The 17,740-nt window shown below is 43.5% G+C and overlaps 2 long non-coding RNA genes across 2 annotated transcripts; one reads left to right on the top strand and one right to left on the bottom strand.

Moving 5' to 3' along the window:
* Nucleotides 1-1,424: 1,424 nt before the first annotated feature.
* LOC126994740 (uncharacterized) lies at nucleotides 1,425-11,526 on the top strand. Its single transcript, XR_007749537.1, has 3 exons — nucleotides 1,425-1,484; nucleotides 7,574-7,668; nucleotides 11,385-11,526. It is a non-coding gene; the product is annotated as an uncharacterized LOC126994740 (long non-coding RNA).
* A 120-nt stretch (nucleotides 11,527-11,646) lies between these two features.
* Nucleotides 11,647-17,740, bottom strand: LOC126994741 (uncharacterized). Its single transcript, XR_007749538.1, has 2 exons — nucleotides 17,562-17,740; nucleotides 11,647-16,092 (listed from the first exon to the last, which is right to left on the bottom strand). It is a non-coding gene; the product is annotated as an uncharacterized LOC126994741 (long non-coding RNA).

Raw genomic sequence — 17,740 nt, 5'->3', positions numbered from 1 at the left:
GATGTTGCGCCCAATAAACAAAACTTTCCAACTCTTTCCTCATCAAACTTATTTACCAACCTGTACAGTGTGGTCAGATCTCCTCTCTCCCTTCTTTGTTCCAGTGTCGTCAAGTCCATCTCCCTCAATCTGTCTTCATACGTCATATTCGAGAGTTCTGGGACCATTTTGTTGCAATTCTCTGTCTTGAGTCCAACATCATAATCTTCCTTTGCATAGTTTTTCCTTTTTTCCTTATATGCCTCATCTTGGTATTCAAATCCTTCCATAGTTTTCATCTGTCATAGTTGATGGCCATTCTTTCCTAAGGGGCACTCGTGACTGACTCCTTCATCTAACTCAACATTTTTTGTGAAAATTAGGTCAAGTCTTGATGGTTGGTCATCTCCTCTTAGCCTTGTTTCTCCTTTAACCCACTGCATCAACAGATCATCACATCAGGTGTGTGTGTGTTTAGCTAGTTGTTGTATTTACCTAGTTGTAGTTTTATAGGGCCTGGGCTTGACGTTCGTGTGGTCCCGTCTCTGTATCTACATTTATCCAACTTTTCCTTGAAGCTTTGCACACTCCTTTCTGATACTACATCCTCACTTAGTCTGTTCCAAACCTCTGTACTTCTTTGCGGGAAGCTATATATCGTTATGTCTCTCAAGCATCTTCCCTTCCTCAATTTTTTACTGTGTCCTCTTGTGTGTTCCTCTTGGTGGTAATTTCTTCTTTTAGTGGTAACTCCTCATTGTTTACTTCCATTTTGCTCAATAATTTGTAGATTTGTATTAGGTCTACCCTCTCTCTTCTTTGTTCTAGTGTTGGTAAGTCCATTTCCTTTAGTCTCTCCTCGTATGTCAATCCCTGGAACCATTTTTGTTGCCATCTTATGTATTCTTTCTAGTTTCTTGATGTGTTTTTCTTCTTGTGGGAGACCACACTGCCTCTGCATGTGTGTGTGTGTGTGTGTGTGTGTGTGTGTGTGTGTGTGTGTGTGTGTGTGTAAGATTGACTGACTGATGTATGAATAACTGTGATTAATTAGGCTGGTATTACAAGACACTTTCCCTACTCACATCAGCTATTTCTAAAGGTCCAAGGGGGATATCAGTCAGGTTCTAATGAGTGTTTTTCAGGCTCATGGTACAGAAGAAGGGTCAGACTACCACCAGGGTCATAAAACTACTCCTGGAAATGCCCACAACTCCTCTGTAAAGCCTTGTCAAATAAATTGATGTTCTTGAGGCGGCGAAATGTCTTATAATCGACCTAATCTTAAGTAAATAAATTCCTGATGGAGTGGATGATTGACTTGGCATCTTGTAGCTTTACTCTCAGCTATTTCAAGTTCCCGACTGATGTACTAACACCCTTAGATTGGCTACAGTGAAGGTCGTGGCAGAGAGTGTACTCAAACTCTACTTCGTGAGCTACTCCTGATGCCTGCGCCCTCACCACTCCCTGTGAAGGACACCCAGCTGACCCAACCCTCCTCGGTGAGTCTAATCTCACTTAATGTTGCAAGAGTTATCCAGTATACCTTCACTCTCTCATGCTTTCCCTATGTCCTGTGCTGTCCAACAATAATGTGAAGTTAACTGAATTGTTTCACTATCATCTTTTAGGTGTCTGATTAAAAAACTAATGCAAGAGTCATGGTGTCTTCATATTTTGTTCCTGTTGAGGTTGGGTGCCTTGGACCCTATCAGCTGTCTTGTGCTGTCCAACTTATTAATACAAGAGTAATGCCTGGACCTATCAGCTGTCTTATGCTATCCAACTTATTAATGCAAGAGTGGCCTGTATCTTCACTCTTAACCCCTTCACTACGGCCGGGCCAAAACAGCGTCCCGTGCCATATCCGGGATAAGCCACAGCTGCCGCTAAAAATTCAAATGTCGCTATTGAATATAACAAGTTTTCAATATCGCTAACATAATCATCATGTATTATATGTGAAAACATGCAGAATGGACCGTATTGGCTATACAGGCAATTACTCTGCACGTAGCCATGGTGAACTGTCAAAGCAGTACTTTCCATAGAATTCAAGTTATGTACTAGAGTGGATCTGAGGCTGCCTCCAGGATACAAGGCCTTGGCAAGTCACCCGCTCTGAGCCTCGACCGCTCACTTATTACCTCTACTCGATTTCTGACACTACTATTTGACCTGGAGAAAAACTGAAATCGGGCAGGTGTGAATTGAGCGTGTGCAATGTCATCGGCTTGGGTGATGGCGGCACCATGTGCGATGTATGTATCTGGAGACAGCTTCAGACACACACTATTCTGTAACTTGAAATCTATGGAAAGTACAGCTTGAGTTGAGTGGCCATATGCCTGTATAGCCAATGCGTGTCCATTAAACTGTGCAATATAAAGAAACTCACCTACGGCACGGGCCAAAACAGCACGCCACGCGCTGTATCCGGGATGGCTATGTCAGCATCAAATTTCAAATATGGCTATTAAATATAACAAGTTTTCAGCCATAAACTCAACACAATCATCATGTATAATATATGAAAACATGCACGAATTAAATGGTGCATAAAAAAAGAAACATAAATTAATTGATAATTTTTGAGATTTAAGCATAAATATAGAGATAAAATAACTTGTATATTGGTTCAAAAGCGAGCCAGGGCGCAGTATCGGCGTCCTGGGATGTGAGCTCAGGGTACGCCAAGGACACAGTATACACGTCCCTCGTGTTGTAGAAGTTAAGCCTTCCTGTGTCCTGTGCTGTCACCTCTGTAATGCAAGTGGTGGACAATATGAGAATACCCTTTGCCTCACAGTTAATGGCCACATAATGAGGTTGAGGAATGAGATAAAATTCTATATAAATGCCGTATTTTTACGAAAAGGGGAAGGAGGACTCAACTGATAAAAGATGGCTTTATTTTGCATTACTTTTATTCCTTTTTAAATAAGAACACCATACATAGCAGGCAGTAGCTCAGCCAGTAGACTATTAGTGCTGCCTTGGAGAATCTTGGAACCATTTGCTGAACTGAGTGCAGACCAGCGTGGCTCACATGAAGCACTTACGAGACTTAGCAACAGAAAACTCCTCAGTTGTATCCTTGATGTGCTAATTTTCCCTCAGTAACTTCGTGCTGCTCAATACTCATTAGAGAGGTGGTTCAATCTTGTTTGAACCATACTGACTCTTACTTCTTTGAGTCTAGTTAATTTTTGGAAAGGAGGCGTTCACCACTGCAGTTGGTAACCATTAGAGTTAAATAAATCTTCAGCAGCGATCTCGAAGCATTAGAACAAGACCCAAAAAGAATTATCAACTCTCAGGCGATACAATGTCATCTCGTAAAAGGGTCTTGTTGAGATCCAGCAACAGTACAGCGGGTTGGACCGCCAACAGCATTGATCAATATTTCCCAAAATATATAAGGTACATCAAGTTTGCGAGTATATTGACAGGCCAACATTGGCTGCAAGATTTATCTTTACTTAATGTTATGATAACCCCTCGAATGCTGGTCTGTAAATGTGCCGACAACTTTTAACGTACACCTAATGAATACACACCAGCAGGCGGTTCTTCTGAAAATAAAAAACTATTTTATACCCCTTTGTCATCACGATATATTATTATACTCAATTACCCTACCAACGTACTACTGGCTTACTCATGAGTACAGATACTATTGATAAGAGGCCAAACTCACACCTTAGATTCAGCTGTGTACTTGTGCCTCGTAATTCACCATTAAACCTTTTTTCTGTTATTGATATTTAATATACAGTCACCCCCGGCCGTTAGCTCATTGGTCTCACCCATCACAAGCCCGGTTCGGCGTATTCATGATGTGGTATGACCCCCACGCTTATCTACGCTGACCCCAGTTTCGCGTATCTGGCGAGATACGCATTGGCAGCTAATAGGAAGGCAGAGAGAGGAGGAGGGAGGCAGAGGGAGGGAAGGGAGGGAGGGGAAGGAGAGGAGGAGGAAGGCAGAGGAGAGGAGGGAGGGAGGCAGAGGAAGGGAAGGAGAGGAGGAGGCGGGGAGCAATGGGCGTTAGCGGTGTCACACTCAGCACTTTTTCCGTCATTCGATTAATGCCATTTCACGTCGATTTTCATCGCCCGTTCATGAACTTATCGCGTAATTTGTCAGGCGATCAGGATCGTTTCCACTTGACAAATTTCGCCTTTGTTTACATTTCCAAGACCAAGACCAAGACTTTCCGTGGCTTCAACCTGTCTCAAACGCTCTCCTGCAGTGACAGCCTTCCTCGTGGTGTCAATGCTTCTGGAAATAAGCGATGTCACTAACTCCAGAAGTATGAGGTCCTGGCTCTTGTCAACCCTGATCAATTCTTCAGAGTCTCTCATGATCACTCTAAGCTCAGCTCTTTTAACAGCCTGTGGTACACACTTTCTCTTTCCAGACTCTAGCCAACCATGCGCGCATCCATGCGCTTTTGGCTTGTTGCTTCGTCTAAGTCTCTCACAATACACAGTATTAGGTTCAGAGCTAGCGTATCTTTGCATAGCGTGGACTCCATGTTTATTTACATTCCATGGTCTGTGCCGGCTGTGGAAAGGTTTCAGAGCTAAAACACGTTTGTGTGTGACAGGCCGCAGCCAAGATACTCGGCGATTTTCAGAACTTGCACGGAAAAAGTTGACGGAAAAAGTGCTAGTGTGACACAGCCTTTAGGTTGCTCCTGGTAAGTGGCAATCGCCACAGTTGAAGCGGTGGCGTCATGCTCTATTGGCCAGCAGCTCACTCAGGGGCATGACTGCTGTTGGTGAGATTTTCTCGCAGTAACATTATCCTAAAAAAAAAAAATTCACTGGCAGCCACACTGCAGTGTTGCCAGATTGGGCTACTTATCGCGAAAGTGGGCTACTTTTGGGAACGAAAAAACATGTTTTTATATAAGCGTCAGAGGTGACTTCCCCCCAAATGCATATTTTCCCATAGGGTTATAGTCCCGCCGTTACAGCGGTTTTTCGGCGCATCGGCGTAAAGGTCCAGGGAAGCGAAATACCATGAACGGACAATGAGGATGACTGTAATCTATACTACTAAACTTTTATCTGCATTAATAGGTTAAGTATATTATGGCATAACACACCCTAACTTACCCTACAGACAGTCAAGGAAATACATTATTTTAACCCGTCCGCTGCAATTGGCGCGGTTTGGCTTTCACTGGTAGCCTGGTGAACTTATACTCCCAGGTCTTTCTCTGCCTCTGTGGTGGATGGTGGAGTGTTTCCCATACAGGTATTGATGTGCTGGATATCCTCCTCAAGGTGCAGGACTTTACCCATTTTTCTTCATTGAATTGTAGCAGCCACTTTTTTGCTCACGCCTGTAGCTTGGTGAGGTCTTCTTGTAGGAAATCCGTAGTCAAGGGGTTAAGAGAATCCATCGCCAGGACCTTCATGCTATTCAATTTACACATGTTTTATGTCTGATGGAGCCTTGGGGTCCATGCAACACCACAAGTCCGGATCTGGACAGCGGGCATGAGTTAGGAACCCCTGGACTATATACGTATGGTGTACTACAATGCCAGGCTTATTATACTATGCCCTAGTGAAGTTTCTATATTTTCTTATCCCGGAAGCAGCAATGGGCCAGATTTGTGCGTGATATAAACCCCCTAAAATAGATGATACATAATCTGATCACAAATGCTTTGATATATATTATGGAATGGTTTTGTGTGAGGATGATTTTTTTCATTTTCTCGCTTAGAGGGACCATTAAGAGACATGATCCCTCAAGAGGCTACTGGGTTATATATAGTAATATCTTATATAAATGATTACAAAAATTGGGAAAATGAGTAATTATTTTGTCTCGGCCTTCTGTGCCTAAGGGCAAAAAATTTAGTTACTAATTTTTTACATTCACGCGGGGCCTGTAGCATGTGCTAAATGTGCTACTAGGTTAACCCCTTGAATTCGGATTTCCTACAATTAGACATCACCAAGCCTTCTACTGAAATGGAGCAAAAAGTGGCTGCTACAATTCAATGAAGAAAAATATATAGTCCTGCACCATGGGAGGGGATATCCAGCACACCAATACCACATGGGAAAACACTCCACTATCCATCACAGAGGCAGAGAAAGACCTGGGAGTGTATGTTACCAGGCTACCAGTGAAGGGATATCCAGCACATCAATACCACATGGGAAAACACCCCATTATCCACCACAGAGGCAGAGAAAGACCTGGGACTATATGTTACCAGGCTACCAGGGAAGGGATATCCAGCACACCAATACCACATGGGAAACACTCCACTATCCACAGCAGAGGCAGAGAAAGACCTGGGACTATATTACCAAGGCTACCAGAGAAGGATATCCAGCACACCAATACCACATAGGAAACACTCCACTATCACCACAGAGACAGAGAAGACATGGGACTATATGTTACCAGGCTGCAGTGAAGGATATCGCACACCAATACCACATGGGAAACACTCCATTATCCACCAGGCAGAGAAAGACCTGGGACTATATGTTACCAGGCTACCATGAAGGGAAATCCATGCCAATCCACATGGCCAGTAAGGTTAAGTTAAATGTCACTAATGTACTTGGGGCCATGGTTTCAGCAATACCCTTATGCTCACTATGTTACATAATAGAGAAAGAACCACTACCAGGGCTGCACATATGAATCTTACCAGGCACACACTAAGAATTTGTCCTGGTATAGTGGCTAATTCTTCTGGCTCCGTGTGTAGTGGTTTAGCATGCCTACCTATGAATCTGCCGGCCAGGGGTTGGGATCCCCCTGGACAGTCATTTACTATGGATGTACCAAGTGTTGGGTGTAATGTATAGCCTCTCTCTCTCTCTCTCTCTCTCTCTCTCTCTCTCTCTCTCTCTCTCTCTCTCTCTCTCTCTCTCTCTCTCTCTCTCTCTCTCTCTCTCTCTCTCTCTCTCTCTCTCTCTCTCTCTCTCTCTCTCTCTCTCTCTCTCTCTCTCTCTCTCTCTCTCTCTCTCTCTCTCTCTCTCTCTCTCTCTCTCTCTCTCTCTCTCTCTCTCTCTCTCTCTCTCTCTCTCTCTCTCTCTCTCTCTCTCTCTCTCTCTCTCTCTCTCTCTCTCTCTCTCTCTCTCTCTCTCTCTCTCTCTCTCTCTCTCTCTCTCTCTCTCTCTCTCTCTCTCTCTCTCTCTCTCTCTCTCTCTCTCTCTCTCTCTCTCTCTCTCTCTCTCTCTCTCTCTCTCTCTCTCTCTCTCTCTCTCTCCTTCTCTTCCTCCTTCCTTCCTTCCTTCCCAGTGTTCCTTCGTCCACCTCAGACCTTCTTCCTTCCTTCCTTCCGTCCCAGTGTTCCTTCGTCCACCCTCAGACCTTCCTTCCTTCCTTCCCAGTGTTCCTTCGTCCAGCCTCATACCTTCCTTCCTTCCTTCCCAGTGTTCCTTCGTCCAGCCTCATACCTTCCTTCCTTCCTTCCCAGTGTTCCTTCGTCCAGCCTCATATCTTCCTTCCTTCCTTCCCAGTGTTCCTTCGTCCAGCCTCATACCTTCCTTCCTTCCTTTTCATTGTCATTCTCCCTTGTGATGTTTTCCTTTCCTTCCTCCAGTGTGCCCCTGAGAGCTCCCTGCAGCACAGCGAGTCTCTTCTTGGATGGCTCAGAGGCACAGAAGATGTAGCCAGACTTGCCGGCCAAACCCGAGGGTGAGTACACACCCTGAGACACTTATGTTAGCCTGTCTGTCTGCCTCAACAACCCTCAACTCGTACAGGAAACTGTTAATTAAAAGATGAGACACTTTTTGTTAGTCTGTCTACTTAAAATTAGTCTTGTCTTGGTCTGTTTACTTGGTCTAGACACAGAAAGTAACGACATCAAGATAATTATGGAACAACAATGAGAATAAGTCACACACCTGCCCAAAAAAATACTCAGACTCATGTGAATATATATATATACCTGGTATATATATATATATATATATATATATATATATATATATATATATATATATATATATATATATATATATATATATATATATATATATATATATATAGATATATATATATATATATATATATATATATATAAAAACACATACTGTATTTGATGGTTCATAAGACGCACTTTTTTTCCCCAAAACTGTCCCTAAAAATCATCCTGCATCTTGCAAGGTCAAGGTTCAGCTTTGGGTTAGTGGCTAGGTAGGTCTTGGGCCGTATTCTTAAATTAAACTTCTGTAACCACAGTAAAAAGCAGTGGCTCATATTCATCAAAACAAGCAAAGAAGAGAGATCGTCTTCACTGCCCCACCAGGGGGCGCAAGCCCTCCTGGACCCCCCACAGATCCCAACGGAGTGATTCTCCATATCTACCAATAAATCTTCCCTTGTGTAATGATAGGCTAGGTTAAGTTATGTATTAGATTAGGTGTAGGCATGTTTGGGTGCCAGGTGGAGACCCAATAATGCTGTCCTTAGTAAATAAATAGTGACGAGTTGAAGTTCAATAGTCAGTCCATAATGTTTATGACACATTTTACATATAGCTACCATTTGCAGCGGCTATGAAATGAGTACTAAAATAAACAATTCCATCTCATAGAAAAAAGCCTCCTGAACACGATGGTGTATACAGATTTTTCATAAAACGCCAAACAAGTGAAGCACGGAACTGTTTATAAAAACATTTCACATCATCCCCTCGGGGGTGGTGCGAGGGTAAACTGGTTTATGGCAGTTTGTGGGCCTCGTTGCCTTGACAACCCTCGCCTTGCCTTGCTTTTCGTGTAATAATAATCCTTGATATGCACTTATTCACAACGTCGTAGTGAGTGAATGAGTCTTAATTGCTTCCAAGGATAGCCTACTGATGTCCTTTTAATAAACATGGCATCATTATAGTCACCTGGCCATGTTTGGGTTCGTGCTAATCACAGTATCTTTCCTTTTTAATAGTATCACAAGTATCATTTGTTTCATTTTCCATTAATCTGATATTTTCTTTATGTTATCACAATTCAGTGTCCAACGATTATTTTCCTGAACGTGCCTGTACATTGGCCTCCTCTTTCCAATGGTGCCTTTGTTTTGTAGCTGTGATGAATAGTTTTTGAGATATGGCGGTTAAAAGAGATCCCCCTCCCCTGCTGGGCTGCCCGAGCGCACCTTGGGGGATAGTCTCGTTGCGAGCACTCAGCAAGGAAAGGGTTAAAAGGGATGGTGCTGAAAACAGGAACAGCGGATACTATGCCGGCAACAGGAACGGGGTGCGAGCCTCGGCAGCTTGTATGCTCTCCTGGACGTGACTGACTCACGTTCACCCTCCATCTTGGACGATACATCGGGTTAGCTTCCCTTCGGTGCCTCAAGAATAGGGAAACTGTGGCTGCTAAACCCTGGTGCCAAGCCTGCACCTCCAGCATAATAACTGCTTGAGGGAGTCTCCCTAACAACTGTAAGACATTGATTCATGTTTTGTGTCATTTATCATTGATATTTGTTAGTAAAATTACTTTTATTTCGTATAAAATAACATCTATAATGTTTTCTGGTAATATTTTGGTGGGATATGGGATGCATTAATGGTATTCATATTAATTTCAATGGAGGGGAAGTTCGTTTTGGTTTACGAGTGTTTTGTCATGCCGGCAAAAATTCCCCAACAAATTAACCCCTTCAACACGAGGACGCGTATACTGCTTCCTTGTGTGCCCCGTACCATATCCAAGGACGCGCATACTGCATCCTGGCTTGCTTTAGCCAATATACGTGTTATTTTATCTCTATATTTATGCTAACATCTCAAAATTATCAATTAATTTGTTTCTTTATGTGCACCATTCAATTCTGAATGTTTTCATATGATTATAATACATGATGATTATGCTGAGTTTATGGCTGAAAACTTGTTATATTCAATAGCGACATTTGAAATGTGCCACGCGTGGCGATCTTGGATACGGCGCAGGGCGCTGTTTTGGCCTGGCCGTAGTGAAGGGGTTAAGTTAAACTCATAAACTGACTGTATCTTTAAATTTCCACCGCTTCTAACGGACTGAGTTCCCCCCCCCCCAATTAGCCCATTATATCCAGGGTCTACTGTACCTTGGTAGTGTAGTGCATAACAGCAGTGGGTCTCAGCAGGCCTGGCAGACCATGGTGTTGTGGAGTCACTCAGTACAAATATATTACATTGTCAATATCTAGGTAGGCAGGTAATTTTAAGTCCCCTGTGTGTGTGTGTGTGTCTATGTAATATTATGTTTCTCTCTCTCTCTCTCTCTCTCTCTCTCTCTCTCTCTCTCTCTCTCTCTCTCTCTCTCTCTCTCTCTCTCTCTCTCTCTCTCTCTCTCTCTCTCTCTCTCTCTCTCTCTCTCTCTCTCTCTCTCTCTCTCTCTCTCTCTCTCTCTCTCTCTCTCTCTCTCTCTCTCTCTCTCTCTCTCTCTCTCTCTCTCTCTCTCTCTCTCTCTCTCTCTCTCTCTCTCTCTCTCTCTCTCTCTCTCTCTCTCTCTCTCTCTCTCTCTCTCTCTCTTTCTCCTTATAATTTCTTCTCCCTTTTCCTCCACTTACCTAGTTCCTCTTCCTTACCTCCTTCCTCCTCCTTTATTTCTCTTCCTCTGCTCCTTACATTTTCTCTTCCTTCTTCCTCTTCCTTCCCTTCTTCCTCCCTCCATTTGGTTCTCTCCCTTTTTTCCTCCGCCTCCTGTTATTGCATCTTCCTCTTTTTTCCTCATTTGGTCTCTCTCTCTTTCCTCTCCCTTCTATTTCTAATTTCTTCTCCATTTTCCTCCACTTACCTCCTTCCTCTTCCTTACCTCCTTCCATTTAGTTCTCTCCCTTCCTTCCTTCCTTCCTCTTCTTTCTCTTCCTTGGATCATCACATTTTCTCTTCCTTCTTCCTCTTCCTTGCCTCCTTCCTCCCTCCATTTGGTTATCTCCCTTCCTTCTTTCCTCCTCCTTTATTCTCTCTCTCTGATCATCACATTTTTTCTTCCTTCCTATTTCTCTTTTTTTAGCATAGTTTCTCCTCCTCCTGTTATTGCATCTTCTTCATTTGGTATAGGTCTCTCTCTCTCTCTCTCTCTCTCTCTCTCTCTCTCTCTCTCTCTCTCTCTCTCTCTCTCTCTCTCTCTCTCTCTCTCTCTCTCTCTCTCTCTCTCTCTCTCTCTCTCTCTCTCTCTCTCTCTCTCTCTCTCTCTCTCTCTCTCTCTCTCTCTCTCTCTCTCTCTCTCTCTCTCTCTCTCTCTCTCTCTCTCTATCTCTCTCTCTCTCTCTCTCTCTCTCTCTCTCTCTCTCTCTCTCTCTCTCTCTCTCTCTCTCTCTCTCTCTCTCTCTCTCTCTCTCTCTCTCTCTCTCTCTCTCTCTCTCTCTCTCTCTCTCTCTCTCCAATCCATTAATAGAGTTATTCTCCTCAGGTGTGTGTTGATGCTGGGACCAAGAAGAAGAAGAAGAAGAAGAGGAGGAGAAGGAAGAAGATGATAATGGCAACAGAAGATCAGAAGAAGAGGAGGAGGAAGAATGGAAGAATGCACACACACACACACACACATGACAAAGACCTTTTTAGATATTTTTCATTTTTATTAGTCCATACAACATACATTAGCTATATACATATTATACAACATATGCATAACTATATACATTAGATCATAGAGTGAGTGAGTGAGAGAGAGGTGCCCCCCCCCCTCTCTCTCTCTCTCTCTCTCTCTCTCTCTCTCTCTCTCACCTCACCACAGCTCACAGGACCCCACAGATGTACCCCCAACAGTATGTTGACAACCCCCCACAGACACATACCCCCCCAGCCTCATGAAGGACCCCCTCCTCCCTCCCTCCCTCCCCCCTAGCCAACATAGCCTTATCAATGTTACTATGTGTATGTATGTATGTGTGTTTTTCTATTAATAAAAAGTTGATTTGTAATGTTTGTGTGTTCTATTCCTATGAGAGAGGAAAAGGTAAAGAGGGAGAGACAGAGAACGTAATGAGAAGAATAAGAGAGAGAGGAGGTAAGGGAAGGAGAGAGAAGGAAAATAAATAATGAAAGAAAGAGCAGAAGAAATTTACCGATAAAAGAGAGAGAGAGAAAGGTATCAGAAGGGAGAGAGAGAGAGAGAGAGAGAGAGGAAAAGGTAAAGAGGGAGAGAGACAGAACAAAATGAGAAGCAAAAGAGAGAGAGAGAGAGGAGGAAAGGGAAGGAGAGAGATGAGAGAAGGAAAATAAATAATGAAAGAAAGAGCAGAAGAAATTTACCAATAAAAGAGAGAGAGAGAGAGAGAGAGAGGAAAAGGTAAAGAGAGAGAGAGAGAGAGGAAAAGGTAAAGAGAGAGAGAGAGAGAGAGAGGAGGTAAGGGAAGGAGAGAGATGAGAGAAGGAAAATAAATAATGAAAGAACAGAAGAAATTTACCGATAAAAGAGAGAGAGAGAGAAAGGTATCAGAGATGACCAGAGAGAGAGAGGTAAGGCAAGGCAAGGCAAGGCAAGGCAAGGCAAGGTAAGGTAAGGTAAGATAGTGTCTTAACCAATTATGGAATAACAAAGAGATGACCAGAGAGAGAGGTAAGGTACGGTAAGAGAAGAAGATACAAACAAAATAAACTGTCAACTGTATGTACCTAGCTAACCGTATGAGACTGTGTTATATATACTCTATAACAAAGGCAATATTATCTTAACAGAGAGAGAGAGAGATCTAATCACTATGTAGCAAACTGTATAGGCCTATGTATATGCCTACCTAGTGAGAGGAAGCTGAACTCTATAACACAGGCAATATTATCTGAACAGAGAGAAAGAAAGCTAGTTCTAAACTGTATAAAACTAACTGTATCTCAACTGTAGGCGAACTGACCTCAACTATACAGTAAACCCTGGATCTAACGGACCCGCTTATAATGTATTTCGGATATAACAGACAAGGTCAGAGGGTCAGAAATCCACAGGGACCGACCAAGAATAGTTTTGAACCACCCGTTTCTGGTAACTACAACAGCTTATTATTAACCCAGTAGCAGCGTGGATCATGTTTCTTAATGGTCCCTCTAAGTGAGAAAAATGAGAAAAAAAAATCACCCCTCACACAAACCATTTCATAATATATATCAAAGCATTTATGATCAGATTATGTATCATCTATTTTTGGGGGGTTATATCATGGCACAAATTTGGCCTGTCGCTGCTACACGGTTAACTACATACATAATACAGTAAACCCTGGATATAACAGACCCGCTCATAATGGATTTTGGATATAGCGGACAAGGTCAGAGGGTGAGAAATCCACGGGGACGGACCGAGAATAGCTTTTGAACCACCTGCTTCTGGTAACTACAACAGCTTAACCATATACATATACAGTAAACCCTGGATATAACAGACCCACTTATAATGGATTTCGGATATAATGGAGAAGGTCAGAAAAAGTTGGAAAATTTTGTTTAGTTGGCGCAACATCTGTGGTCATATGCCGGAGACAGAAGGGGAAGGAATTATAGGAGAAAGGGAACAGATCCCAGGAGACGGGACACAACCCCCGATTAATACCTGGTACCCATTCACTGCTGGGTGGACAGGGACGTAGGGTACCGATAAACCCGCCCAATTTTTTCCGCTCCGTCCGGGAATCAAACCCGGGCTCTAAAGGTTGTGAGCTGAGTGTGCTAACCACTGCACCACAAAGCCCCGAGAAGGTCAGAGGGTCAGAAATCCATGCGATCAAGAATGTTTTTTGAACGAACTGCGCCCAGTAACTAGCCACCTCGCCCTCCTCCCTTTGTCTGGTGCCCCATCCTTGGGTTACTGTAGCCTGCCTCAGCCCACCTCATGAAATGTTTTCCTCCTCGTGGTTTCCATTGACTCAGTGCGTCGTGGATTGGCCCGGCCCACTGTGTCATGGACTCGCTCAACACAAGTACAGTAAACCTTCAATATAACAAACTAATTTGGGGGGAACTTAGTCCGTTAGTGCCGAAAGTCCATTATAAGCAGCGAAGATTTTAAAAAACATAAAATAATCAAACAAAAAACCTAGTAAACGCAGGTATGTATATATATTTTTTTTATTGTGTATGTTGTGTGCACACTTGGCGACAGACTCCGAGGCACTGAGGTTGCCAGGTTGCCAGTGGGTCTTGCAGGGGGGCCATGTTGTTACAGGTATGGGTAAAATTTTACAAGCGCGCCAATCTCGCACTGGCAGACAAAACCTTTTTCTGGGGGGGGATAGTTTTCGGTGTGTTATGAAATAATCTGTTAACTGTTTCTGTCACAAATAACTAAATGAAGAACATATTTATACCACAGGAAAGTCTTATGCATCAATCCAGGACGTAAATGTAATGGAAAATAGCCAAGTGTTTGTGAGTGTCGGTACAGGCACAGCTTAAGAGTGTCGAGGGGGGCTAAATCCCCACTTAGGTAGGTTAGGTTAAGTTATTTATGGGTAGTAAATGTATTGGGCACTCAGTGTGGGGCGCGGGAATACACAGCGCGGGACGGGACATGGCAGCGGTGTGCGTGTTCCGAGAAATACCTCCTCGCAGAAATAAGTCACTCTGGTGTCCATCACACATGCGCACTGGGGGAATACATGGCAGGAAAAACATCAATTAGCCTGGTTTTGTTCTACTTTATCCACTTGTGATCATTGTGGGTGGTGAGTGAAATATAAAGGGTTTTGTTTAGTGGGCGCAACATCTGTGGTCATATGCCGGAGAGAGACAGAAGGGGAAGGAATTATAGGAGAAGGCAACAGATCCCAGGAGACAGTACACAACCCTCGATTAATACCTGGAACCCATTCACTGCTGGGTGGACAGGGGCGTAGGGTATCGGAAAAGCCGCCCAAATTTTTCAACTCCGCCCGGGAATCGAACCCGGTGTGAAATATAGAAACTGTAAGCAAGTTGAACATTTCTCTCTGCAAGTTATTTTACAGGTGCTGTGGAGAGTGTACCCCAGGCATTGAAAAGTCAATCATTTAATTACCTGTGACAGAAACAGTTAGCAGATTATTTCATAACACACCAAAAACTATAAAAAAATTTCGTCTGCCAGTGTGAGATTGGCGCATTTTATTATTTTTTTTACAACAAAGGAGACAGCTCAAGGGCACAAAAAAAGTAAACAATAATGAAAAAAAAGCCCGCTACTCGCTGTACTTGTAAAATCATACCCATACCCGTAACAATATGACCCCCACGCAAGACCCCACTCACAACCTAGCAACCTCAGTGCCTCGGAGCGCGGCCATGCAGAAAATGTGCACACAACATACACAACAAAAAATATACATACCTACGTTTACTAGCTTCGTCGTTTTCTTATTTTACGTTTTTTTTTATATTTGCCGCTTATAACAGACTCTCGGCACTAACGGACTAAGTTCCCCCAAAACTGAGCGTGTATTAAGACACCTCTCCACCCAAAATTGACCTCTCTTACTTTTATCTTTTAAAGGAGCAGCGAGTGGCGGGCTTTTTTTTTTTTTTTTACTCCTCCTTACTGCCCTTGAGACGTGTCCTCTGATGTGAAAAAAAATAAGTAAGTAAATAAATTAGTCCGTTATATCGAGGGTTTACTGTACTTGTGTTGAGAGCGTCCATAACACTGTGGGCCGGGCCAATCCGCTACCCACTGAGTCAACCGCCTTTGTCAAACGCACCGTCGAAACTGTATGTAAATCTATGTGAGTGTAACTGTATGTGACTGTAAGCTGAACTATATATGTACTTCTCTGTTGATTCCTTTCCTTTCCTTCCCTTCTCTTTTCTTTCCTTCCCTTCCCTTCTCTCTCCTTCCTTTCCTTCCCTCCCTTTCCCTTCTCTATCCTTCCTTTCCTTATCCTTTCCTATCCTTCTCTTTCCTTCCCTTCCCTTCTCTTCCCTTCCCTTCTCTTTCCTTTCCTTCCTTTCCTATCCTTTCCTTCCCTTCCCCTTCCTTTCCTTTCCTTTCCTTTCCTCCCTTCCCTTTCCAATAACTTAACAAGGACTGGACTGCTCCTTTGTACTGTGACCTTCTTGACCTCTTGCGACCTTTCCTTTGGACTGGGGTGACTGGGTCTTGAGTCTTCCGAGATGACCTTCCTTCCTTTCTTCTGTTCTTCCTTTGTTCTTCAGAGCTGTGGATAAAGACGGTTATTAATATATTTTTTCATTATTATTATTTTTTATTCTTTCTTATTCTCTCTCTCTCTCTCTCTCTCTCTCTCTCTCTCTCTCTCTCTCTCTCTCTCTCTCTCTCTCTCTCTCTCTCTCTCTCTCTCTCTCCTTATTCCTCTTTCCTCTTCCTCCTCTTTCCTCTCCCTTCTTTTATCTCTCCTTGTTATCTCTTTCTCTCTCTCTCTCTCTCTCTCTCTCTCTCTCTCTCTCTCTCTCTCTCTCTCTCTCTCTCTCTCTCTCTCTCTCTCTCTCTCTTATCTCCTCTTTTCTTCATATCTTTAATTTTATCTGTTTCTCCCTTTATCGTCCTGTCTCTCTCTCTTCCTTTCCTTCCTTCCTCTCTCTCTTCCTTTCCTTCTCTCTCTCTCTCTTTTCTCTTTCCTCTCTCTTTTTTTCTTTCCCTTCCCTTCCCTTTCCTATCCTATCTTTTCCTTTCCTTTCCTTTCCTTTCCTTCCTTTCCTTTCCTTTCCTATCCTATCCTATCCTATCTTTTCCTTTCCTTTCCTTTCCTTTCCTTCCTTTCCTTTCCTTTCCTATCCTATCCTATCTTTTCCTTTCCTTTCCTTTCCTTTCCTTTCCTTTCCTTTCCTTTCCTTCCCATTCCTTCCCTTCCATTCCCAGTCTTTTCCTTCCCTATCATTTCCTCTCCTCTTCTTTCCTTTCCCTTCCCTTCCCTTTCCTATCCTATCCTTTCCTTTCTTTCCCTTTGCTTTCCTTTCCTTCCCTTCCCATTCCATTCCTTTCCTTTCCTTCCCTATCATTTCCTCTCCTCTCCTTTCCCTTCCCTTCCCTTCCCTTCCTTTCCTATCCTATCCTATCCTATCTTTTCCTTTCCTTTCCTTTCCTTTCCTTTCTTTCCTTCCCATTCCTTCCCTTCCCTTCCCCATTCCTTTCCTTCCCTATCATTTCCTCTCCTCTCCTTTCCTTTCCCTTCCCTTCCTTTCCTTTCCTTTCCTTTCCTTTCCTTCCCTTCCCATTCCATTCCTTTCCTTCCCTATCATTTCCTCTCCTCTCCTTTCCTTTCCCTTCCCTTCCCTTTCCTATCCTATCCTTTCCTTTCTTTCCCTTTGCTTTCCTTTCCTTCCCTTCCCATTCCATTCCTTTCCTTCCCTATCATTTCCTCTCCTCTCCTTTCCCTTCCCTTCCCTTCCTTTCCTTTCCTTTCCTTCCTTTCCTTTCCTTTCCTTTCCTTTCCTTCCTTTCCTTTCCTTTCCTTTCCTATCATTTCCTCTCCTCTCCTCTCCTTTCCTTTCCTTTCCTTCCTTTCCTCCCCAGTCAAAATACATCTTCCTTCCCTCCCTCTCCCCTCGCTGTCCCCCCTCGAAGAAATCCCTCCCCAGCATCCATCTCTCTCCCTCCTCCCCCATGGCGCTTGTTTTCCCCCTATTTTCTCCTCTTCCACAGCCTCCACATGCTTCCTCCACTCACCAAGGACGGAGCGGAGGGGCTTCTCCACCACGGCACTCGTCTCGGTCATCTTGGCGGCGAACAACACGAGAAAAAATGAAAAAAGAAGAAATCAATTAAATGGTGAGGTTTGTTTTGGCCTCCCGAGCCGCTATTGGTCTCGGCCTGGGTATTGAGCCCGGTACTCCATTATCTAGGGC

This window comes from Eriocheir sinensis, unplaced genomic scaffold (genome assembly GCF_024679095.1).
Source record: "Eriocheir sinensis breed Jianghai 21 unplaced genomic scaffold, ASM2467909v1 Scaffold861, whole genome shotgun sequence".
NCBI lineage: Eukaryota > Metazoa > Arthropoda > Malacostraca > Decapoda > Varunidae > Eriocheir > Eriocheir sinensis.
This window is presented reverse-complemented; position numbering and strand designations above follow the sequence as displayed.